Source organism: Cupressus sempervirens, chromosome 7 (assembly GCF_028749045.1).
Source record: "Cupressus sempervirens isolate cs-2001-9-10 chromosome 7, ASM2874904v1, whole genome shotgun sequence".
Classification (NCBI taxonomy): Eukaryota; Viridiplantae; Streptophyta; class Pinopsida; order Cupressales; family Cupressaceae; genus Cupressus; species Cupressus sempervirens.
This window is the reverse complement of record NC_143124.1, coordinates 11,757,310-11,782,397: the sequence shown is the minus strand read 5'-3', so window position 1 is coordinate 11,782,397 and position 25,088 is coordinate 11,757,310. Positions and strand designations below refer to the sequence as shown.

The 25,088-nt window shown below is 35.6% G+C and overlaps 1 protein-coding gene across 2 annotated transcripts in view; it reads right to left on the bottom strand.

Annotated features, from left to right (window-relative positions):
* LOC149545159 (uncharacterized) overlaps positions 1-25,088 on the bottom strand; it is a 50,369-nt gene that overhangs the window by 9,040 nt on the left and 16,241 nt on the right. Inside the window, exon 1 of one of the 2 annotated variants that reach the window (XM_089790540.1) lies at positions 10,905-11,056. The exons of the other annotated variant lie outside the window; for it this stretch is intronic. The gene's annotated coding sequence lies outside the window, so the exon portion shown is untranslated. Of the gene's footprint in view, positions 1-10,904; positions 11,057-25,088 lie in introns of those variants that run through there. 2 annotated transcript variants of the gene reach the window in all.

Below are 25,088 nucleotides of genomic sequence, written 5' to 3'. Positions count from 1 at the left end.
ATATTACTTGTTATAAATATTATTTATTCATTAATCGGGTATATCATAGTATTGATATATATATATATATAATTTATTTAAATAAGCTTTGCTTATATTGATTAATATCATAAGATATATTATACATCATTATAATATATCAACTATATATATTATATTATATTATAATACTTTATTAATACAGTATTGCTATATTAAACATATCTTAATCATTATTTATTATTTCATTCGTATTACTATTATAATACGACATACATAATATAATTATTATAATATTACTTATAGCATAATAATATTATTTTAATATTATTTATTAGTATTACTTTATATATATAAAGTATTTATTAATATTTAAATTACTTGTCAAAATAGGGACATCACAATCCTCCCCTCTTGAATTTGCTTGTCCTCAAGCAAAATTATTCATACACAAACTTTGTCATAGACATAAAACACATTTGCATTCAAGGACAGGAGAGATTTATGAAAAACACGAAGTAGACACGATGCAAACAAATGAAGGCACAAAGCAAACACGACAAAGACACATCATACATAACCTTGATTAGATCCTAAAATTAACAATGCGCAATGACTATACTTCTTCATTAGGCTTATGAAGCCTGCAACTGCAAAATAAGCATCAGTACATGCATGTAAATATATATAAACTTCAAAGAAATTTGAATGATAATAAGTTAATCCAAGCCAGTTCCATACTAAGCCCAAGAGTGGAACTTTGGCCCCCTTGGCCCCGGTGGTAGGTGTTAGGCATCCACACGAGGTGGTCTACTTAGTGGATTGCTTGTTTGGCTAGAAAGGTTCTTGTGAAAAGGAGCCATTACTATCTTTTCCTTAACTAGCACTACAATAGGGTGTCCTAACCGCTCTCCCTTGATTGCAGACTCCATAGGAAAGTTGGTAGGGTGCCCTTACTATCTTCCCCTTAACTAGTACTACAATAGGGTGTTCTCCCCTAATTGCAGACTCCATAGGAAAGTGGTAGATGCCCTTATAGTCTTTCTCTTAACTAGTACTACAATAAGGTGTCTTAACAGACCTCCCTTAATTGCAGACTCCATAGGAAAGTTAAATGTGGCCTTTCCCTTAACTAGTACTACAATAAGGTGTCTTAACAGACCTCCCTTAATTGCAGACTCCAAAGGAAAGTTATATACAATAGAGTTTCTATATAGTCTTTCCCTTAACTAGTACTACAATAAGGTGTCTTATAGACCTTCCTTGATTGTAGACTCCATAGGAAAGCTACTTGAAATTCCTAAATCATTTCTCAAATTATCAATTTTACACCTTTATGATTACATTAATTAAGAAAACTTACAATTTCATATTTTAACTATGGTTGAACTTCCTCGAAGCTCCCTTTGAATCTTAATCTCCCTCTTTTCCTTTTATGAAGAGGTCCTTGTTATTCAAATGCCTTTGTAAATTAATATGAATGATTCTCCATAGCATGTTGATGAAGATTTAGGGTGTATTTTCATACTTTGTACAAATAAGCCCTACACGATGTTTTCCAAAGAAGAACGCTTAAGTCCATATTTGAATGCTTGTATGAATATTAATATTCACAATTGTCACTCTTGTCCAACTTAGCCAGACTACTAAACACCTTACAGACATCTCCTTTGCTGCCGGAATTGTGGACGTGAGTGGACTGTGTTCAAAGGGCAATCGATTCAAAACTACCATATCCATCACATCCTTCTTATGAAATTGCATAGCACAATACTAAATCTGACCACATAACTATAGGCATGTTGACTTCCATAGAGGCTTCTGGCTCTGTGTGTGTGTGTGTGTGTGTGTATATATCTTGTTTGATATTTCTTGATGTGTTGGCTATCTTGTATTGAGTTTTGGTTGGAAAATGCTTTTCATTCCTCTAACGTCATCATTGATGACTCCTTGGATCTATTTTATCTTTCCTTGTTATGATTTTCCATGTACACGCTGTTATGTCTTCCGCTGGCTGTAAGATCTTTTCCTTCTGTGATATGTCATTATCTGATCTCTCTTTTCATTGATTTATGGACACTGCTAAGCAAGGACTTCTCATGAAGACGCTGCATTACACTAGACATAGGATCATACTATAAAATCTTCAATATTGCCCTCTCCTATGAATGAAAAATATGGCGCCTGCGTTATATAAAAGGTGGGTCCCTTCTTTTTTTTAATTTTATTATCCTCCTTTACTATCTTCATGATGCAGGAGCATCTTGGTTTTGCTCGGTGGCTACTTTGGAGTTCATGGGAGGAGGCTCGGTAGTTGCTTTGGTGGATGCTTGGACTGGTACTCGGTTGAAGAAGGAATTTGGTGCTCGGCGTACACTGGGAGCTCGGCATGATCTGTGGAGCTCAACATGGTCTTGGTCACTCGGCATGGTCTTTGGTTACTCGGCATGGTCTAAGAGGAGCTCAGCTTTGCTTAGGAATTTGGTTCCTGTTGTAGGACGTGTATCTAATTTTCTAAAATGAGTTAGAGGATGAAAATTTCAAGGATGGATGAGGGCCTAGACTTCTACCTACGGTTCGAAGCTCGAGTTCTAATTCATTTGGAGCTAGGAGATATTGTTATTTTACCAAGACGTTAATTTTGGGAATTTAATTGTTGTAGGAGGCCGACTTTGGCATTTAATTTATGTATTTGTATTTAATTTGTGTTCTGGGCCGACCTGTGGCTTAGATTGGTATAAGTAGGGGTTGTGGGGAAGTCTTTAGGCATTATTGATCCATCGTGGAGAAGTGGAGGAGCTTGGAAGAGCAAATTTGGAGAAGGGCTAGTAGCTGCGGCTTGGAAAACAAGGAGATTGCTTGGTGGGCTTGCGAGCACAAGTTGAGATCTTTCTTGGAGGTTTCTACTAGAGTGTGGATCTGGACTAGCTAGGGTTTGGGATTGGATCTTGAGGGATCTTGCAGAACTATTACTTGCTTTGTATTTGGCCGTAACCGGGAAGGCCTTACAGCCCGGCACATTGCATGTAATCAGTTATATTTTATGAATATATTATTATGATTTGGTATCAAATCTTGCATTGTTGCTTCTTGTTATTATGTTTCCGCTGCATGGTTGTATAGCTGGGGGCTAGGACATCTCCTTTGGGGATTCTCCTGCCTTGCATTGCGTCACTTCAGCTAGCTGGTATGGTCAATTCAACGCATATATTTGAGTTGATATTTATCAAAATTTAACATTATGACTTCATTTATATTTCTAAGACATGATCGAAATTATTAATGCAAGTTTAGGTCTCCATGCCGTTGTTTTGGTTTCCATACAACACTCATATAGCCTCTACTGCGAGGAATACAATGTATCTCATCTTCCATTATTATGACTCTCCTCACAGTTTTTTGCAGTACTCTTTAGATTAATTTCTCATATGTCAGCCTCATTATTATTCTTAGATGGTTCATCACCATGGACATATGTCGCTCATGGAGAAAGAGAGTTTACAAATTTGATAAGGGCATCGTCTGCAATGTCTGCAATTATGACTTGGGCTCCAGGATTGGCAAACAACCTGACTGTAGCCCCCTGATCGCTTATCAGATATTATCTTGTGAAATGGCAATGTGGTAATGTTTTCTGTCAATGACATAGCAAGGATGTTGTTGTTCAGTTCAATAAGACTTCTCACTTAATGTTATCAGTTGTCTGATGTAAATTACTATAATGATGATCTCCCTTGGCACTGTTTCTAATCTTTATCACGGAATATATCAGGCTTACTCTTTTCTGTTTGCTGCTGAAACTTGAGCTATCCAACACTGGATATAAATAAAATAAATAAATGTTCTATGTTATTTACAGTCTGTGGTTGTGCCCTAGATGACTTTAGGGTAATGTATATCCTTCATACAGAGGATACCAAATCTCTTTTTGTATTGGATATGGATTAGTTTCCTTATTATCCACAGGATGGCAAAATCATTGCTCTGATACCATTTGTAATGTCCCCTTTTGGGACATTTTCTGATTTCCTTTCTATTTGTATTAGTTTGACAATATGTGATGTGATATTCCTCTCAATGTTTTGATTTTGTATATATATGCATGTTTCATAGAGTCATGTCTTTTCATTAATAATAATTATATTATATTAAGAATTATAATTATATCAATTATATATATTTATATTAATAATATACCATATATTAAACATATAACATATATTATATCTATCATTATTAATAATATTACTTGTTATAAATAGTATTTATTCATTAATCGGGTATATCATAGTATTGATATATATATAATTTATTTAAATAAGCTTTGATTATATTGATTAATATCATAAGATATATTATACATCATTATAATATATCAACTATATATATTATATTATATTATAACACTTTATTAATACAGTATTGCTATATTAAACATATCTTAATCATTATTTATTATTTCATTCGTATTACTATTATAATACGACATACATAATATAATCATTATAATATTACTTATAGCATAATAATATTATTTTAATATTATTTATTAATATTACTTTATATATATAAACTATTTATTATTATTTAAATTACTTGTCAAAATAGGGACATAACAGAACTGCATTAGAAGATGTAGGAACCAGGAAGGGGAAAGAGATAGCTCAAGAAAAGAATCCCAGGAGTGGGAGAGATGTCCAAGAGCCTCAACAGAAGAATCAAAAATATGGAAATGCTCCATCTTCTCCAAGTCGCACTCCTAGTGTCCAAGAGATAGAAACATTTTAAAGACAGGAAGAGGAGACAAGTATAGGGAGATTTGAGCAAGAAGAAAATTGGGACAGGCCAGTGCATGACAAACTGAGTATAAATACCTACGAAAAATATGTGCAAGGGAGAGGAAGAGGTCAAGATAGAGCTACGGAGGAAAGTCTTGCTACAATCTTAGAGCAAGAAATGATGGAAAATGGGGCTGGTCTAGAAGAGAAAGAAATTCCTATAGTAGCGATACTAATTCCAAATGTTGAAGTTGTAGCTCCTAAAGTGAGTGGATAGTCCAGGAGGTGAAGAGGAGATTGACATTCAAGTAGTCCAAAGGAAAGAACAACTGGTGATCCCAAGGGACAGGAGTATACCCATTCCAAAATGGTTGAAGGAACGAATTCAAAAGTGTCAACAAAAGGAGGGTGATCCAGCAATTGAATTACAAGAGATTTTGGACTGAGCAAACCAATCAAAAGAGCAATAGAAAGCAAAATGATTTACTAAGACTATCATAGGAGAATCAGGGTCCAAGATTTTGCAGATTGCAACTCCTACAATTAACAAGGGTAAAAATCAAATTGCTCCAAAAGAGTACCATGTCATGGAAATCAATCTTGGTCGTGCCTCTCGGGAGAAAATCTTAGAAGAATTCGATGACTCTACTCAAGCTTTGAAAGATAGTCTAAAGAAGCTAGAAGATGGGTACCAAAAACAAGAAGGAGAAATCAAAGTCTTGTGTCAATACATCAACAACCTACCTCGTCCAGTAAGAGAGATAGGCCCATCATTTGTCCCTCCGACGAGTGTTTCAGCTGAAGTAGTTGATGACATTGATAGGATCAAGCGGACTGCTCAAGTTGCAAAGGTTTGGGTTGAAGAAATTCAGGAGGAAGCATTCAAACATGCAGAAGAATTGGTGCAAATACATACCAAGGCATTAGCTATACTCTCTAGGATCCAGTGCATGGAGGAATCATGGGAGGATAAGCATATTTACCAAGATTGAATGATTTCCGATATTCAGAATCTGATGGAGACCCCAAAGCAAGAATTGATCAATGGTCGAGTCATCAATGAAGGAGACATTTATGATTTCCTTCAATGGTACAGTGCAGTGATCACAGCTAAGGAAATGTTTGAAAGCTTCACCAAGGAATCCGCTCGATGGAAGAAGATTGTTGACAACATCAAGTAGGGGATATCCAACACCGTTACATCCTTGTTATCACAGAGACTGGTAGAGGATGAAATGACAACAGATAATTTGAGAGTCAAGTTAGAAGAGTTCTTTCAGTTGAATGTTTTTAAAAGAGATGATTTTGAGAACTTTTCCATCTCCTCAAATACCATGCACACCACTCAAGACTTACTACCAAATTGGAAGGAAAGTTTAGGAAAGGCAAAAAGAGCAATTGCAGTTCTTGAATTCAAGCAAGAGTCGGCACCAAGCATCAGTACAGAAGAGTTGGAGACAGCGTTGGATCGATTCCATGCCTTCAAGCAGGGAAATCAAGGATAGATGCATTTAATGCATAGTGGGTGTTCTCAGTGGTCATTTATTGCACCGCACTCCCTAAACGAGCACACATAGTGGACATTTATTAGCCACTATAGTAGTGGACTCCTTATTGCATTAATGTAGATTCCTTTTTTTTGCTCTAACCCTAATTAGGGCTGTTGTGGCACAATCTAGGCCATCGGTTATTGTGATCGTTTGGGTCATCTGTTGTAATCGAGGACCTATATAAGGCATCACTTCTCATTTGTAAAAAGAGGATTTTTCGAGATTGTCGCTATGAGCTACTACGATAATAGAGTTTTCATTGAAGCTTGGTGAATACTTGATGTGTCTTGGTGCTTGCTTGTTCTCTTAAATTGACTCACTTGGATTAAGTTTAGTTTAGAATGTCATGGTGTATTCATGAATTCCTTTGGTTCATACTTCCGACATTTTAGTGATTCTAAATCACTGTGCAAAGTTGGCCTGAACCCCTTTCATGCATATGTTTAACTTCTATCATTCATATACATTGTTCTTTATGATGGTATATGTGGTGGTATGAAAATATTTAGCATAACCCTTGAAGATTGCACCAGTTCACGTGTAGTTGTAGTATAACTTGGCAAAGCAGAGCTCGATAAATTAAGGAATTTGTCCATCGGAGTAACATCTATTGTCATCATTTCCCTTAGAAATAGATTAGAATCTCTAAACTCTATCCCATTTCATTTCCGCATATTTCGTGAAAACCCAAAAGGGTACTTTATTGCAAAACATTTAGATAGCTCCCACATCCAGTATGGCTTGAAATGAATCTAAGTAAACACGCATAAGGTCCCTTGTGATCATCACCAGATCACACCAACCACCGAGCTTATCCACAGTCAAGACCTGACATAGAAGGAACCTTGAAGTCAACGTATGATCTTCTAGAAATCTTAGCATACACAAGACTTTATTCAAGAGAGGATAAGATATTTCAGTATTTTGTTCTATTGTTTGGTGGATCATAAAACATGCATCAACAGTACTCATGGCACCAAGCAAGCAAGCACTTTACATTCAACCTCGCTCTATTCTAACAAAGAAAGCTAACAAGGTTGAAAAGTTTATAGATTCTCTAGGCATAGCTAAACTGACCAAGATCTTTATAGAATCTTGATACTCGAATTCTATTATAGTTGAATCATATACTATACTAGTAAATCATATTAATCTATAGTCACTCTCAAACATAGATTTAAGAAATACATAAGATCATACATATTCCAAATCCTTATCGAACCTCCTATTGTCAGTTAAATGAGGTTTTCACTTATCATTTATTATCTTAACCCTCAGACTAATGTATCCCTGCTTATACACTTAAGTAGATATTCATATATACGAACATATATACTCTTAATTAATACAATTCTTTACATATGTAGAATTATATTGTCTAATAGTTTAGGTCGTCTTATCCTTAGCTCCTTTCAGCTTAGTTCAGTTCTCTTAGTTTTATCCTTTGTTATCTGGTAACCTCTCTTAAACTATTTAGATGTCAGAGTATCAAAATTATCAATTGAGATCATATATATGGAGGTTAGCACTTTCCAATAGAAACTTGCTAAATTTAAGTCAATTATATCACCTACTACTTGTAATTCTTCTATCATTAGAAGGTATGCTCTGTGGCATTAATTAGTCTTGCCCTCTCCTTTCTGTAGTTTCTCTCATTCTACTATGATTTCATCAACCAAAGAAGCGCGTTTTCTCCATGTCTTGTGGAAGCTTCTCGATTATTCCAGCTTTTTCCAGTAATATCGGAGTAGCTTTTTAGCCCTAGTTTCTGAGCAGGTTTATTCAAGCATCCCTCTATTTTTTCTCCTCTAGTCTCTCTGTAACCTCCCTAGAGTCTGCATCAGTAGTGTTGTACATGTAAACAGCTATTTACCTTTACCATTCCCAGAGGATAGGACTATGTCCTTTACTAGCTCAATTAAAACAGAAAGATAGAGCAAGCTACTGAGAAAGGTGGACAACATTACTTCGTTGGCAGTGAAAAGGGCAATAGAGGTGAAGCACTTCAACTAAAGCCATTCCTGGAGATCAAATAGTGACATGATAGGTAGCTTCATAGCCTATTATTTCTGAGCTAAAATCAAACCTTGGGATATCGAATGTCTATGTGAAGTGATTTTTGACCAAACTTGGATGAAGGGTTTGCGCAATGTGGCATTCAATATTAACAATCGCCTGGAAATTCCTCACCCAGCAGATTATATGACTTGGCCTATTGGCAGTTTGAAACACTCCAATGTCCCTAAATGTTTGATTCTATACATCAACGACATTGAAGCATTTGAGCACGTCTGGCCAGAGATGGAGCAGAATCTTCACTTCCTCCTGCGTTGGTACGATATAATAGAGGATTCCAGTGACTGGCTTGAGGTATTCTTTAGAGAATCTGGCATCAAAGTGCCCTCAAACATGGACCTCAGGGATCATAATAAGATTGATATTAGCATTCCTTATTTTCGCAAAGCCACCAGGACTAAAATACTCAGAAACACACCAGATGCAGGAGGTGAAGGATTCCTTCCAAAAGAACCTGACTTGGATAAGGAGATTGTTATAGTCAAACCTCAGTTAATCTAGGTTTTTTGCCCCTTTTTGACTTTATCTATGTTAGATATGGTTTGTCGATAATCCATGGTTAGTAGTGTTGGTAGTGTTCTTATATAGTCAGTTTGGTCTTTCTCAAGCAGTGTATATAGGGATAAGCTTCTCTAGTCTTATAGATTAAGGCATCAAATTATGATATAGATATTTACATTCTGCTGTTTAGCAGTTTCCATATCAAGACAGTAAATCTGTTCTTAATTGTTATACTTTTGGGTCGAAAATAGTTAAATACAGACGATGTACAAAGTTTATCCATGAATATAAGATTACATATTATTATATAATCATAGATGGCAAAGCAAAGGTTTATAATCTTTCTGGTATCCAAAAGGGCTTTGAATTCATTTTTAGATTTGTTTACTTCTCCTATGATCAGAAATGGGATTCATGGTATGAAGAATTGTCTAAATTTTGATCACATAATCATACCCTTAAGATTTAAGCACCGAATTGATGCATAAATCTAGCTAAGAAGATTAGTATGGTAAGGAATAGGGCACATTGTAAACAGTAACGACAGCTGAGGAATTAGGCTATAACTGTCAAACTATGTATAGTGGGAAGTTGTAATCAATACAACATTAATAAATGGTAAAATTCAGGAAGCTTTAAATAAATATTCGCAGAGAGAATACACTCTGTATATAAACTGCACAAAAGCTAATCTTTGATTTATAAGGTATCAATTTAGATCGTCCCTAAGAACAGTATTAAATAAGGTGGTTAAACTTAATAAAGGTAATAAAATGAATACTTTTCTGGCAAAGTCTGGATCGAATTCTTAAAAATGTTACTAAGCTCAAATCAGGTAGATATAAATGTATTGCTAAGTACTCTGTAAAACTCTAGATACTCACGAAATGCAGAAAGTAAGTAATTATAAAGAACATAGTCAGGGCTAATATTCTACCAAGAGAATGACGAAAGGAAGGTATGGGCTTGAATATAATGATTAAAGGATTGAAGTTTTTATTTTCTGTCGCATTCACAGAGGTATTTTTTATTTTTTGTTGCATTCGCGGAGGTATTTACTCCCTTTACTTAGCGAGTAAAGTCTTGATTAATGCTAAATAAAAATAGGAATAATTGTCTCCAATCTTTGGGATTCATGAGATATAAGGACCGACAGACATAATCCTTAATCGTAACTCAACACTCAGCAAAAATTGGACCCTTACGGGGCTTCTCTCAAAACATGTACACTCACAGTTTAGTAAGTTTTAGCAACTTTAAAAATATAGTAACATCTGAATGCCTCTGAATTTGATTTCTTTTAAGTTGATGGAATCCCCAACTGGAGGATAATCAGAGAACGTTTTCTTGTCGTATTAAGTTTCCTTTTAATGATTCCCCTCTCTGCTTTCTGCAAATTGCAAATGCTTCCTACCCCTTTCGATGATGAAAATAGGGCTCTTCAGGGGCTCTTGGCACTTATATAAGCTTCCTCGTTTGTTCATACCTTCTAATGTATAGAGATTTCAACACATTTGTGAATGCTTTCACTTAATATTTCTAATCACAGCACAAATTTGATCTAATGGCTTGCATCATAACATCAACATAGAGCTCATAGAAATTTAGTTAAAGGAACCAATTCAGGACGATTAAGAGAGAAAATAGAACAACACTCTGTACAATTCACATACAGTTTTAAAATGGGAGGGAACTCCTATGTCAAAATAAAGTTATACTAAAGTATTAACATATCTTGCTAATTTCTAAACAAAGTCAGGCCACCTAAATAAACTATGTATTATGATAGAGTAATTAGATTCAATGCAAAAGCACAATAAGATCCTTCACACAGTTCCTAATAGAGACAGGAACGTCTATTGAGGATTTTCACAGGTTATACAAGTCATCTTAGTTAGGTATGTTCCTTTAACGTGAAAGAAAAATGGATTTCAATTTGGATGTAGACATTTCTTCTCGAACTGTAAAAACAATCTCAATATGAGAATATTAATGCATTATATGCAATTGTTATGCTAACCTTTTATCATGACTTTGTAGCTCTATATGGATGAACAGGGGCTTGCATCATAAGCAGACTTTTGAAACATAAACCCGAGCAAAGGAAGATGATCATATAAATAGGAGCAGAGATTGAAGAACTGTAAAGGAGGAAACGCCATCTTAAGACTCCTGGATTTAACAGGAAAAGTGAACATTTTAAATATTTGACAAATGCCCCTATGTAAAGAGGGAAATCCTCTAATACCCTGACAAGGGTAAACTATACGAAATTAAATTATAGCTTTTGTAATTAGAAGGCCTTCTAAAGACTCCATAATTTTTCTTTCCCGCTCTTTTTCCCTTGGTGCGGGTTAGAACAAAAAATTGTAAAAAATATTTTTAAATATAATATAAATAGGGCTTTTTCCTTTTATCAATCAAAAAAAGATTAATAATTTGTAATACTGCTACTAGCAATTGCACCTTGGTGTCTAATAGGTACACCATAGTTATGTGTAATGGGTTTTGGTCGAATTTGTTGAATTATTAATTTCAAAATTTTATCTTTACTATTTATATTAATTTAGGTATTATTTTTTTGTCATGAATAGATTGTGTGTTTGATTTCAATATTGAAAAATATTTGTAAATAAAACTTATGAAAAGTAATAATTAAAATATGAATTTTTTTTAGCATACAATATGTACAAATTTTAAAACTTTAGAATTTGAAGCTGGAGATTGTGTGATGCTTATGGTATTTTTTGTAGCTGTACATTTATTTGTCTGGCTGTTTTATTGGGGCAAAGGATTAGATCCCTTGACTAAAGCTTCTTCAATTACAAGGTCCTTGAATTTGTCAGTAAGTAGAGTCGAATGGGTATGTGTTCCATTAGAGAGTTGTAGTTGATATTTGGTACTTGTAGAATGAGGTTGTTCAATGCAGTGTACATGTGTAACTTGTAAGTGTGGTTCACTAAGAGATGTGCCTGCAAGAATCTTAGCAAGTGCACCTGTCATTAATGTCATCATCGTTATGTTGAATGTCAATAGAAGAGAGTGGCCTGCAAGTGAGTCAAAATTTGGTATTTAGGTTGTGTAAGTATTATTATTTTTGTAATGAATTTGGAAGTGAGGTAAAGTAGTTTGAGCATGGTATACTAAAATAGGAGTAGTTAATTTATCATTTAATAATAATACATAGGTAGGAAAATTCTTCTATTCCATAATTTTTTCCCCTTATCTAATTTAGGGGTCAGCTAGGACGTTGAATTGCATCGCATTTATAGACTATTGCATGTGATGACACTTTGTTTTTAAACAAGCAAAATTAATAGTTATTGGTGTACAAAGAGATACATTCTTAGATGGAAAATCTTAGCAAAAAAGAAGTTTCTTTGATTATTGTAGTTTATATTTACATCCATGCCTATAGATAGGTTACAGAGTAGGAAAATAGAAGCCTCTCTAGTTGCATTAGATAATTTGTATAGGTAGTTGTAGTTGGGTTATATAATGACAAGGCAAGACATGTTATCACATTTTCTTCAAGAACATCTTATATGCATGAATTATGGAGGGCGTTGCACAGTTTGCATACTGTTGATCATAATACATCTCCCTAATGAAAGTGCATAGCCCCTATCTCAGTGCAACTATTTTGAAGTTGTATGGCATCCATTTATTCAACAGGAAGTGGACATTGGTATTGAAGTTTGAAGATGTGCACAATTTCAAGACAGTTGGTCAATACAATTAAAGATAGACATTGGACAGTAGTTGCGAGGCATCCTGGCTTATTCACAGAGTAACATGATTCTGCTACTTTAGTTGTTGCATGAACTGGAATTAATGAGTTTCTTATATTATTTGGTGTGTCTCCATTATATACTTAAATGATTTTATCACTATTTGTATTTTTTGCCATTTCCTGAGAATAATGAATTTAGAAATTGTATAAGTACTAAGCTAGGAATGAACAATGTATCAGTAAATGCATACTATTTTTGAATAAAAAGAATTATTTTGTGTAGAATTTCATGCAACTATAATTCGTTTGATATATTATAATTATTTGTAGATGATTGTTTGTGCAGGAAAGATGAGATTTATAACAATTAATTAATATTAAAAAAAAACTATCAAGAAACATTTCATGATGTTTAAAAAGTACAAAAGTAAACAACCATTTCCTAGTTTCAAGGGAGTAGATATTCGAAATATTTTGAATCACAAAATAGTAAGTGTGAAAACTCCAAGGAATGTCACAAGATTATATAATTAGTGAACCTAAGGTTATCAAGCATATGCTTAATTCAAAATTAAGAAGAATTGATTAAGTGAAAAATCAAATTATATCAACATTTAAATAATAATTTAAACAAATGCAATTATTAAATAATCAATTTAATTAATAGATACAACCTTTTTAAATTTATTAGAATTGAATTTCTTTTGCATTAAAAAATATATAAATTACAATCTAAGGAAAATAATAGTTGAGAGAGGTCAAGGCTGCAAACGAGGCAATTGAATACATTAGATATAGTTTAAAATTACAACAGGAACTCCTTTTATAAACTGAGTAGATGATACATAGATTAAAATTGCAACAGTAATTGAGAATTGAGTTCATAAAAAAAGGATTGCCTCAAGGCAGTTAGAGGAGAAAAAAGGAAAAGTTGTTTGAGGTAAAGCAACATTTGAAGAGTTTTCAAATACAGCATTGCTGAAGCTTTGGCCAATCTTGTGATAAAAAGGAAGAAGTTTTGCACTTTCCAAGAGTACGAAAATTCAATCAATAATTGAAGGGATTGATGAAATTAGTAGGGGTGAAGTATTGCAACATCCAAAAATAAGATGCTATGTGGAAGATGACAAAATGAATAGAAAGGAGTCAGCAGAAGCAAAGAATTCAGATCAGCAAAGGGTGGTGAATACGATAGACAAACCTCTGATGATGTTAGAGAACGAAGATCAAATAGATATGCATAAAAACATTGGAGATAGAAAAATACAGGATTCAAGAAATGATTTAAAACATGATTTGGATTTTAGTTTAAAACACAAAAATGTAAGTTTTGTTGAGTTTCCTGATATCATCTTTCAAAATTCAAGAGTTGTACATGATACTTCCAACACAGACCCACCCCTCAAGAGGTCTGAAATTATTTATCATGGCATTGAAGATGTAACAAGGACCCAATTTTAAGTCTTGACTGGATGGGAAGACCTAGGGAGTTGTGAAATTTTCACACCATCGCCCCAAAAGTTTTTGGGGGCCCCCTTTTTCTTGATCGCCTTGGCAAATTTTTTTGAGGATGTCCAAATATTTCGATTTCAAAAAATTTTACGTCTTGGACACCTTCAGGCCAGGGGAAGAGGTTAGATTTGTTTTTCACCTGGTTTTAAGCTTGATTTTCCGAAACAACTAATTTTATCCTTAGACCGAACAAATTTCAAAGAACACTTGGCAAGATAAAATTGTGAATTTTGCACTTAGACAATTTTTTTTCGAAATTTTGGATATAATTGTATAAACTTGAATAATTTTCAAAAAATGAATTTTTTGTTAGATTTGAGTTTTTTGGAAAATCTTGAATTTTTTCGGTGAAAAAATTAATTTTGTGATGGTGAAATCAAATGGGAAAATCGATTTTAGACTGTAGAGAAATGATTTATCTCTGTTAAAATAATTAAAACTGCATAGCAAAATTGATTTAGATTAAATTGCAAAAATTGGCATTAAATGGATTAAGTTTCCCTTTAAGATTTTAAAATATTTAAAGAAATTAGTAATTTAAAATTGAAAAAATCAATTTTGGCTTGCCAAATCCGATTTTTAATGATATATCAATTACTAAATCGTCATTAAATGAAAACGTTTAACATCTCCAAGGCTTTATTTATTTTATTTTTGCAATATTGGTCTAACCGACAATTTAAAAATGCAAATTTTATCGTGGCGTGCATTAATTAATGGTTTTTTTTTTCCTCCTACGTGCAAGTCGGCCAGTTAGAGAAGGTAAGTGAATTGGATATAAGAGGGATCTCCTTACCCTTACCTCCTTATTCATTCCATCCTCCTCTTCCATGCTTGGGCAAATTTTGAGGAAGGTAGTGATTTTCCTTAAGGAAGGCGATTTTTCCAGATTTTGGCATTCTTGCAAAGGTGGATTTCCATTGTTGACAATTTGATTTTTTCCCATGAAGGCTGCATTTCTGCCCTAGGCAACTTCTTGTGGCAAATCAGAATTTCTTGCCCTAAGGCAATTTTTGTGGAGCTACAAATTTTGTGGAGCCGAAATTTGTGTAAGTCTGATTTTCTTGGAGAGCTGCGATTTTGCATCAGATCTAGAGAGTATTATTTGGCAAAGAAAACAAGTGATAAAGTCTGATTTTTTTGGCACATGCATCGGCAATCTCAAGTGGACAAAATTCTGATTTCTTCAACTAGGATATCAATATTTGCAAGGGGCTTGAAATTCTTAGGTCTGATCCGAAATTCAAAAGAAAACCCGACCATTGGTAAAAGTAAATTCAATTCATTTAGAATTGAAAGTGGTCCTTATGCGGATTTCGCTCTTTTGTTCTTGTCTAGTTTTGCTTCTCTTGGTTCTTCTTGCATTCATCATCCACCACTTCATCATCTCATCCTAGGTTGAAGATTGGAGATTGATAAGTGTAGAATTCATGATAGAGCATTTAGCGAGGCAGAAATAAGCTAGACCACCCTAGGTTGAAGTTGAGAGATATAAGTGTAGTCCATCCTAAGGTAACGAAAGGGCAGAAATAAGTGGTAGTCCCACTCCTAGGTTGAAGATTGGAGATTGATAAGTGTAGTGATAGGACTTGGTGAGGCAGAAATAAGTGTAGAATCCATCGATAGAAAAAAGGTTGGAGATCGATAAGGGTAGTCCATATCACTTAGAACGAAGGGGCAAAAATAAGTGTTTAGGTTGGTAAATGTTAGTGCAAGCAAGAACCCTAAGGGAACAAATACTAAGAAAGACAAAGAGGATATGATGCCCAAAACAACTTTCTTCTTGAAAATGAGGCGAATAACCAATACTAATGTCGGTACAGTAAATATGATACAGGTAAAAGATAGAGTAAAGGAAGGACAATTCCCCATGGCAAAGATCTACAAAAACAGGATTGGCTACACGAAGGAAAGAAGGGAGTCACCAAATCATCAAGGCTCACAGTGGTAGACTTCAAATCAGAATATGATGATCTCATGGTGCTTCTCAGCCAGATCATGGGCCTAGCTCAAGGTATGCAATCCGAAAATTAGATGTACTTCTTTATTGATAAAATTGCAAATGGAAAGGGAAAATTTGATTGGGCTAGAATTATAACTTAGGGCAATGCAAAACTAGAAGCAATTCCACATGGGGTCCTAGCCCTTCTATTTGATTGCAAGCCGACAAAGGTTGAAGTGCAAGCTTTGGTGAAGAATGAAATCAGGTGAAGGGCAAATTTGATTGAAGATTGAGATTCAAGAAGCCCCACAGTTTCAAGAAAGAGCGGATTAGTAGAAGAGATTTGAAAATATTTGAGGCTAGGCAAGGCTTAACTATTCGTGCAAGGTAGCTTGGTTGAAGTGCAAGCTTTGGTTAAGAATGAAATCAGGTGAAGGGCAAATTTGATTGAAGATTGAGATTCAAGAAGCCCCACAGTTTCAAGAAAGAGCGGATTAGTAGAAGAGATTTGAAAATATTTGAGGCTAGGCAAGGCTTGGCTATTCGTGCAAGCTAGCTTGGTTGAAGTGCAAGCTTTGGTGAAGAATGAAATCAGGTGAAGGGCGAATTTGATTGAAGATTGAGATTCAAGAAGCCCCACAGTTTCAAGAAAGAGTGGATTAGTAGAAGAGATTTGAAAATATTTGAGGCTAGGCAAGGCTTGGCTATTCGTGCAAGCTAGATTTCAAATCAGAATATGGCAATCTCTTGGTGCTTCTCAGCCAGATCATGGGCCTAGCTCAAGGTATGCAATCCGAAAACTAGATGTACTTCTTTATTGATGAAATTGCAAATGGAAAGGGAAAATTTGATTGGGCTAGACTTATAAGTCAAAAGCTAGAATTATAACTTAGGGCAATGCAAAACTAGAAGCAATTCCACATGGGTTCCTAGCCCTTCTATTTGATTGCAAGCCGACAAAGGTTGAAGTGCAAGCTTTGGTGAAGAATGAAATTGGGTGAAGGGCGAATTTGATTGAAGATTGAGATTCAAGAAGCCCCACAGTTTCAAGAAAGAGTGGATTAGTAGAAGAGATTTGAAAATATTTGAGGCTAGGCAAGGCTTGGCTATTCATGCAAGCTAGCTTGGTTGGATTCGAATGGGAAGGTTGGAAGACCAGGAAGGTTAAGGAAGGCTAGGATAATGGGGGGGATTAACTTCGATTTCAAGGTAATGGCTAAGAGCAAGGCTCTCAAGTTGCAAAGAAGTTCACATCCAGGGAAGCCATCGAGGCCAAGGCAAGATTACCCCAAGTGCATGAAGACCTCATCCTTTCAGGGTTAGGACATCAAGCACAAGCAAGTTCGAGTGGTGATGAAAAGGTTTCTAAGGACAAGCTCAAGCATCCAAGGCTTCACCTTATCTCAAGGATTGAATAGATTTATAAGATAAGGTTGATGAGGTGGCACTTTCATGTGCATGCAATCAAATCATGCCAAGTCTCCTATCACTATGTTCTCATTGGTTGACAAATTATTGTAATTTTCTCATTGGCCCACAAAGTTGGTGCCCTCATGTAATTGGTTGAATAATAGTAACCCTAATTAGGGTTTGTAAGATATACTCTTGGCCCTTGATTTTGCCTCTTAATCTCGGCCATTCATTGTAATTTGGAGCCTCTATATAAGGCCATTTTGCTCTCATTTGTGAGGGAGTTATGTTGGAGAATTGTTGCCAAAATACTATCAAAATTGTTCTCTATTCATTGTTGTGGCTTGCATGGTGGATATACATGATCATTTTGGTGCATTGCATGGTTCTTCTCATCTCTCAAATTAAAAGTAGGATTTCATTTCATGTTGCTAGAGTAGAAGTAGATGGCTAATTGTATGGTGATATTAGCAAATGTTTGATAGGGCTCTATAACTAGGCCACTGGCATCCTAGCAGCTTGTTGGGAAGCCTTGTGTGGTAAACTAGTTCATTTTCCTTTGAATCATTGCATCTATGGAGGTAGAGCTGCTGGTAAACTTTCAATAGATTCGATCCCCGTCCATTTGCTAATCTTTCCATTCATAGTAGGAGTAGAATAGCGAGTAGTTGATTAGTCAAGATTTTGAAGAAGGTTAAGAAAGCATAAGCCATTCGAACACTCAACCTCCATCACCATCAACATCATCTGGCACTCGTACCGAATCACCATTACCATCATCCCAAAATCCAAGTTGTCCTTGAAGGAATAACGTAAGCCCGCCTACGCAATTACCAGCAAATCACATCAATATACTGAGTTAGTATCCACAGGTGTAAGGAACATTGGAGTTATTCTCATGTCCCATGAGTATTAACTTTTCAAGAGAGGAATTGTGTTTGATACTCTGTATCAGATATTCAATTGCTAATATGTTATGTGGTATTAAAACTGACATCAATAGGAGTCTCAGTTGTTGGCTGCCCATTCAAGACAATACCTTAAAAATAACAAAGAACAAGTCAAACACACCATTCATGCAAGACACCAAAGGGTGGGGTATCACAGTTCCCTACTTCCTCAAAGGGAAGGTATAATAGAGGTTGAGCATTTAAAGGATAAGCCTCTTATGAAAGCCAAGCAAAGAAATGATTTAGAAATTTGTAGACATAAAATAAGTTATGAGTAATAAATTTCATGTTGTACTAATGATTTTGGGCTTAACAGCAATGACAAGACATATCATTTGGGAAATTTAACGAAGACTCAAACCATGAAAGAACAAGAAAAGATTGTCCCTATATATTTTTTATCGGGTAATAACAAATTGAAAGCACCAACAGAACTCAAGGACGAATCCGTCTTGATAGGCGATCTAAATACCTTTGAACAATTTGATAAGTTGCTTCACTACCCTCGACATGATGTCATTCTAATCTCAGAATGGACAGGGAATTCTAATTTTCAGAGTCACAGGATATGTCGAATTTCATCCATGAAGGTCAAATTTCAGCAAATTTTTATCGTTTCTGAACTTCATCCGAATTTTATGATATTTAATATAAGAGTTGTTATTTAATATAATATTATTTTATTTTAAAATCTAAAATAATATTGAGTTATTTAGTTTAATTATTTAGCAATGTTACTTATATTTAAAAATAAATAAATTTAAATTAACTATGTCATCAAATGAGCCTAAACTGAACTTTGCAACAAAGACATTCAAGATTAGATAGACAAATATGTGGTTAAGGTTGACATTCCAGATTTGTCACAAACGAATTTTAGATCAGCCGATGAAAATGAGTGCAGGACAATTGGTGTGTTAACACGCCACTCTTATGATGAGGATCATTTTGTGAACATGGGGCCACTTTTGGAGAAGTCGTGAATACGCTATTCCCTTATAATGCATTAGAGCAAGGAGCTGTTCCATCTTCAGGGAATGAGATATAAATGATTATTGTTATTCGTGTTGAGTAGGATAGGTTTCAGCTAGACTAGGTACATGGCACTATGATTTACGCATGTGGAGAAGCATTTCAACCTTAATCCATTGAGTTGTGACCCCCATATTGGTGTTGGATAGTTGTTTTGTACTATTAATCACAAAGATTTTAGAACATTCTTTGGAAACAGAAGCTAATAGAGGGAATTGTAAGGTTTCTCTCATCTTCTCCCTTTTGAAGGTTGGCACATTTATGATGCCCCATCATCCATTGTCGTTAGAGGTACTATTTGCTTCAGTTAGGGCAATATTCTCAGTTGGATAATGTTGGTCTGATTCATAGCAGTCGCATATGGTGGTTTGACATGACAGATCATGCACTTAAGATGATTATTTTTCACATCCATGGGAGATCTGATGCAGGAGCATCTTGGGTTGCCTTGTTATCCTGCTCTTTTTTTGCTTCTTTTGCAATTGGTGCCAAGTTCAGGTGCCGAGTTACTGTAGCACTCTTCAGGTGCCGAGTTACTGTAGCACTCTTCAAGTGCCGAGTTACTGTAGCACTCTTCAGGTGCCGAGTTCCTATCGCACTCTTCAGGTGCCGAGTTACTGTAGCACTCTTCAGGTGCCGAGTTCCTGTCGCACTCTTCAGGTGCCGAGTTCCTGTCGCACTCTTCAGGTGCCGAGTGATCCTTCATGTGCCGAGTTACCCAATGTATGCCGAGTGCCAGTATTTGGACATGATTTTTGCGAGCCGACTTGCGGGAATTATTTCATTTGCGACATTTAATTTAATATCTTTTCTTGGGATGAGTCCAGACCGTTGTTGGGTCGGCCCTCCTCTTATGTAATGTTCTAGAATGTTCTGTAAGCCGTTTTGGCAAGTATAAATAGAGAGTTTAGGCTTAGAGCTAAGCAAGTTTTGGAAGAGAAAAGTTTTGAGGGAGCAGAACTGAAAGTGCGAATTTGTTGTTGGATCTTTGTAACTGAATGTATTAAATTGGCCGTAACCCAAAAGGCCTCACAGCTGGGCATGTATGAAGATATTTTGATGAATCAATAGAAGTATTTTCCTCTTCTCCTCCTTTGATTGCTGTCCATTTGCTTTTGCTTCCGTTGTGTTAACTCTTGCAGGGTGGTTTGGATAGCTGGGTGAGCCCTTGGCCCTAGTTATTCATCCCTTGCCTGCGTTAGTTGGTATCAGAGCTTGAGGTTCGTCCTTGTGGAGATTGGATCGTGTAGAACCTTTATTTGGATTTGGTTGTAAGGTGGTAGATCTGTGGATCTGACCTATAACTTGCAGAGGGTTACGATCTTGCAGGAACCTGATTTGTAAAGATGGTTCGTGGTAGAGGAAATAATGTTGATAATGCTATATTGGATCAGTTGAGACAAATTGCAGTCAAATTAGATGTTGTGGAGACAGCCCAGAGGAGAGGAGCACATCTTGATGATGTGAGTGATGATGAAGCAGTAGCACCAAACCATAATCCAGAACCTGAAGAAGACCAAGATGAAGCAAGATTGTTGAGAATATTGTCTAGAGTGAATTCAAAGCCTGCTGTAGAAGTTGTTCCTTATGATGGAAAATTGGATACCAATGCTGTGCTGGATTGGATCTCTGATATGGAGAAGTTCTTTGAGTATGAAAACACTCCTGATAATAGAAAGGTGAAGATTGCAGTCACTAGGTTGAAAGGTCATGCATCGCTATGGTGGGAACACTTGCAAACTGATAGACAAAGGAGAGAAAAGGAGAAGATCAGAACTTGGCCAAAGATGGTGAACAAGGTAAAGAACAAATTCCATCCTGCTGATTACCAAGTTAGCTTGTTGAGAAAGATGCAAAATTTGAAACAAAAAGACATGACTGTGAAAGAGTATACTGAGAAATTCTATAGACTGGACATCAGAACTGGACATGTGGATGATGATGTTGAGAAAATTGCAAGGTACATTAATGGATTGAGATCTGGAATACAAGATGAAATAAGTTTTGTGAAGTTGGAAAGTGTAGAAGAAGCATACCAGTATGCCTTCAAGGCTGAGGAGATCTTGACAAAGAAGCATGAACAAAGATAGAGAGGTAAAGGTGGTAGATTCCAAAGAAGCAGAGGTAGATCTTATGGAGAAAGTGGCAGATCTGACAGTTTTATACAGGATAAAGACAAATCTGAATGGAAGAATGATGACAAAGGCAAGACTGAATGGAAAAGTGGTAATTCTTACCGAGGAGGCACTAATTCTTACCGAGGAAGAAGTAATTCTTATTCTAGAGGTGGATTTCATAGTAATTGTTTTAGATGTGGTAAAGAGGGACATAGATCTTTTGAATGTAGATCCTCTGAAAGTAGACAAGGTAACAGAAACGCTATGATACAAGAAGATGATAAGGGTTCACCAAGTGGACCTGAGGCTGGAGAAAATTTGATGGTGAGAAGAACCTTATGCAATAAAGGAAGTGACGAGGAACCTGTTTTACGGAGAAGTCTTTTCAAGACAAGATGTAAGATGGCTGGAAAATGCTATAAAGTGATCATTGACAGTGGAAGTTCTACAAATCTGGCATCAGAAGAGCTGGTTACAAAGTTGCAGTTGGAGAGGCTGAAACATCCCAAACCTTATCATGTTTCATGGATCAAAGACGAGCATAAGATATTGGTAAGTGAGCAATGCCTTGTGAAATTCAAAATTGGACATTATGTTGATGAAGTTTTGTGTGATATTATGCCCATGGATTGTTGTCATATTTTGTTGGGTAGACCTTGGCAATATGATAGATATGTTGTACATGATGGAAAATTGAATCAATATACTCTTTGGGTAAATGGGAAGAAACAAACATTGTTGCCTTTGATTGAAGTTCTAGATGAGGTTAATTGTACTACTATAAAAATTTGCACGATTAATGGGAAACAATTTGAAAAAGAAGTAAAAAAGAATCAAGTTTGTTTTGCTATAATTCCAAGAAAACCAAGTTTTGTCAATGGAGACCGAGTGCCAGAAAACAATGTTAACAGTCAGTGGTGACCGAGTGACAGATGGTAGTATGGACCAAGTGCCAGGAGAAATTGTAGAGTTGCTGAATGAGTATAAAGGCATTATTGCTGAAGATATTCCTAATGGCTTACCTCCAGTAAGAAGTATAAGTCATTGTATGGACTTGATCCCTGGAGCTAGTTTGCCAAACAAAGCACCATATAGATTGACACCTGCAGAGAATGAAGAACTTAACAGACAAGTGCACGAACTATTGCAGAAAGGTTTGATCAGAGAAAGATTGAGCCCATGTGTTGTACCTACTGTATTAGCACCTAAAAAGAATGGAGAATGGAGAATGTGTACTGATTCTAGAGCCATTAACAAGATAACAGTGAAATATAGGTTTCCTATGCCAAGGATGGATGACATAATGGATTGTTTGAGTGGAGCAAAGTATTTTACCAAGATTGATTTGAAGAGTGGCTATCATCAGATTAGAATCAGAGAAGGTGATGAATGGAAGACTGCTTTCAAGACAAAAGATGGTTTGTATGAATGGTTGGTTATGCCTTTTGGTCTGACTAATGCACCTAGTACTTTCATGAGGTTAATGAATGAAGTTCTGAAAAGATTTTTGGGTAAATTTGTGATTGTTTATTTTGATGATATTCTGATATTCAGTAAGACTAAGGAAGAACATCTTGAGCATATTAGACAAGTATTGCAGAGGTTGAAAAAGGAAAAGTTGATGATTAATCTAAAAACTTGTTCTTTTATGCAAGAGGAGATTGTGTATTTGGGATTTGTGATTTTAGTTGATGGTTTGAAGATGGATCCTAAAAAGGTTAAAGCAATTTTGGAATGGCCTACACCTGAGAATGTGAGTGAGGTAAGATCATTTCATGGTTTGGCTAGTTTTTACAGAAAGTTTATAAAGAATTTCAGTGCTGTTTCTAATGCTATGACTGAAACAATGAGGGGAGATAAAAAGGAATTCAAGTGGACGCATGGAGCTGATAAGAGTTTTGAGACTTTGAAACAAAAGGTTGCTGAATTACCTGTATTGGCTTTACCTAATTTCAACAAAGTATTTCAAGTTGAATGTGATGCAAGTGGTAATGCAATAGGAGCTGTATTAAGTCAAGAAGGTAAGCCTGTTGCTTTCTTTAGTGAAAAGTTGAATGATGCTAGAAGAAAATATTCTGTGTATGATCAAGAATTCTATGCCATTGTTCAAGCATTGAAAAAATGGAGACATTATTTGATGCCTAAGGAGTTTGTGTTGTACACTGGTCATAAAGCTTTACAATACTTGGGAAGTCAACATAAATTCAATCAAAGACATATGAAGTGGGTTGAGTATTTGCTGAGTTTTACATTTGTGATCAAGCATAAGAGTGGAGTTACTAACAAAGTTGTTGATGCATTGAGTAGAAGACGTTCTTTGTTGACTGAAATGAAGGTTGAAGTTCTTGATTTTGATGAGATGAAAGAGTTATACGATGCTGATCCTGATTTTTCTGAGGCATGGAGAGAGTGCAGAGCACCAAATCTGACAGATCACATAAGTAAGTATGATGAGTATTTCATTCAAGAAGGTATGTTGTTCAAAGGCATTCAGTTTTGTATTCCTAGAAGTCCTATGAAGTTGAATTTGATTAAGGAAAAGCATAGTGGTGGATTAGCTAGACATTTTGGAATTGATAAAACATTGAGTTTGCTGAAAGAGAAATATTATTGGCCACAAATGTATAAGGATGTTCAGAAATTTGTAAAGAGCTGTGGAGTTTGTCAAGTTGCAAAGGGAGTGAGTCAAAATACTGGTTTGTATACACCTATTACTGTTCCTGAGAAACCTTCGACTGATATCAGTATGGATTTTGTTCTTGAATTGCCTAAAACGGTGAAGGGGTATGATTCCATATTTGTTGTAGTGGATAGATTTTCTAAAATGGCTCATTTCATACCATGTAAGAAGACATCAGATGCAGAGCATGTTGCTGAACTTTTCTTTAAAGAGGTTGTGAGATTGCATGGATTACCAAGAAGCATTATTTCAGATAGAGACAGTAAGTTCGTTGATTATTTTTGGAAGACTTTGTGGAAGAAGATGAGTACTGAATTGAAGTTTAGTTCTACATTCCATCCACAGACAGATGGATAGACAGAGGTTGTGAATAGAAGCTTGGGTAATTTGCTGAGATGTTTAGTTGGGAATAAACCGAGCAATTGGGAGATGGTATTGGCACAAGCTGAATTTGCATATAACAATTCTGTGAATAGGAGTACAGGGAAGACACCTTTTGAGATTGTTACTGGAATGCATCCTAGAGGTATATCAGATTTGAGAGATGTTGTTGGTGTAGAAAAGAAAAGCGCTGCAGGAGAAGAATTTGCTGACTTTATGGAGTCCTTGCATAAAGAAGTGAAGTTGACGTTGGAACGAAGTAATCAAAAGTATAAGGAGAATGCTGATCAGTCTAGAAGACACCACGATTTTCAAGTTGGTGATGAGGTGATGGTTCATCTAAAGAAAGGAAGATTCCAATTGGAACATATAGCAAGCTGAAGATGAAGAAATTTGGACCTTGTAAGATCCTGAAAAAGTTTGACAGTGGTAATGCTTATGAAGTTG